Genomic DNA, 2500 nt, shown 5'->3' with positions numbered 1-2500 from the left:
GGTCAGCATCTCACTTTTCAGAGCTGGGGCTGTTTGTATCATTCTTTCACATAATTCTCCTCTTTATCTTGCATCATGGGAACCTTCATTGCTCTATAAACTATTGCTTTCCATGCACTACGCGTTTGCAGGTCTTTTCAACCATGTCGACGCCTTTACGAGCGGCACATCCTAGATGCCTGCAACACTAAGCCTTTGACTGCTGGAGACTTTCATTTGTTGAATAAGAATTTCTGGTGTCCTGACAGTAATTAGAATAAAGTATATAAACTATGTAAAATAGAAGAGAAATTAAATTTACACAGCTTTAACCCAATGACTTGGAAAATAGTATGACCAAATGGTAGCTAGAAATATATATATGTATATATATATATATATATATATATATATGTATATATATATATATACATACATATATATATATATGTATATATATAGATAGATATATGTGTATATATGTATATATATATATCTATATATATATATTATATATATATACATACATATATATATATATATATATATATATATATATATATATATATATATATACATATATATATAACGTGAAAGCCACTGTTGGAGCAAGAGGATTGCAGCTTGCAATCGAAATATATATATTGCCTGTATCCAGTCTTTTTTGCTCCAACAGTGGTTTTCATGTGATTGACAAATGTGGGATTACATTTTTCACATGTAATATATATATATATATATATATATATATATATATATATATGTATACATATGCAAGATGAGCATGGTAGCAAAACGGCTAATACTCTCTTACCTTCTGTCATCTATAATAACAAGTCTCTGACATTTTCCATTCTGAAAACTTACATAAATTCCTTGTGTATTATCTTTCATATCATATTTTATGTAATACTTATTACTCTTATAGTAAGTATTTCAACGTGTATCTTTTATCCTTTTCCAAAATGAAAAGATAAACGGTCTTGGTGTAATTTTCAGTTTTCGGTTCATTCTGTTTTGGAATGAAACACTTTCCCTGTAGCTTCTTGTCTTGCGTATTGATGATGTGCGTTTTAAACAAGTATGGTGAATATTTTTCCTACCTTAAATAGCCCATCCCTCACTTGACTTTTCTACATATAAACTTGGGTTGTCATTATAACTTCATCGTATCAACCAAAAGTTTTGCTTCTTTATTTCCTTCCACTGGGATATTCTATAATTCTCTTCCTCTTGACATTTATCATTTCCCAATAGATTTTGATTTAGTTTATACCAGAATAGGAGTAGTAAAGTGGCTTTCGTTTCCCAGCACTTGATTACAAATTGGTGTATTCTCCTCTTTGTCCTTATATAAGGATCAAATATCTACACATGGTAAGGAGGTATATTTCTATATTGCCAAAGACTATTCAAAGGAAAATTGTGAAGAGGAAATCTCTTTAGGGTCAACTCAAATAATATGTGGGTGACTGGTATCCTTGCGATTATTAAACTATGGTGTCTAATTTCATCATTAGGAAGAACTAGGCTAGTTATACAGGTCTTGCTCGCACTAGTGCCAATTATGGAATTGCCTATAATTTACTAAAAGAAACACCAGGTAGACCTAAACGAATTACATTTACCATTTGGCTCCTCGAACTGGTAACGTTCCTGTGAGAATTAAAGGGTTCAAATATATTTTAAAGCTTTAGATGCTACATTGTGATATTTTAACTCATACAAGAAGTTTAGAGTCGTGAGGAGTGTCAGATAGATAGTGTGGAATATATATATATATTTTTTTGGGGGGGAATGTTGAACGTGGAGGAGGATGGGAAAACTCTAATTGTGAATGTTGGATGGGCGTGGGATGGGTGATGTGTGGATACATGTCTTGGCTGGCTATCTGCAATAGAGAAGAGACCCTTTTGTATATGTAAAAGGAATGTTACAGAATAGAACTCCACTTCCCCGCTGCTCCTTGATAGGAAGGAAATTAAGTTCTACAAATGTGAAATAATATTCCATCTTACTGACCCATTCCAAAGTCCTCTGGAGCGACATGCAAGAGGGATCTTGGGACTAGAGTTGTTTGTAAGAATGATGTTACATTGCAGGATTCTCACTCAGGAAGCCCCACTTTCATCTCGTTCTAATACTTGGATGATTCCAGCATAGCAAAACGCACCGTCAGTAAATGTTATTATATGAAACCTTTCTTTCACAGAACCAAATAATTATATTTTTCAGCGACTTTTTGAGCATCCTGCTGGTATATATATAAAAAAAAAGAGAGAGAGAGATAGAGAAAGACCTTTCGGGAAATATGTATGAAAGGAAGCATTTGACATATACGTAAAATGATTCAAGATAGAATAAGAAAAGATAGTGAAGGTATGAGTTTTCAAGTTCATAAATCCGACAAACATGTTAATATATACAACGCACGATTCAAAAGAATGTTATTAAGAACAATTTTCAGGAGGTTATGATATCCAAATAGTACTAAAACTTGTAATAGTACATCATTTAACCA

This window comes from Oratosquilla oratoria, chromosome 7 (assembly GCF_046742065.1).
Source record: "Oratosquilla oratoria isolate Oo_2021 chromosome 7, ASM4674206v1, whole genome shotgun sequence".
In the NCBI taxonomy this organism is placed as follows: Eukaryota; Metazoa; Arthropoda; class Malacostraca; order Stomatopoda; family Squillidae; genus Oratosquilla; species Oratosquilla oratoria.
This window is presented reverse-complemented; position numbering follows the sequence as displayed.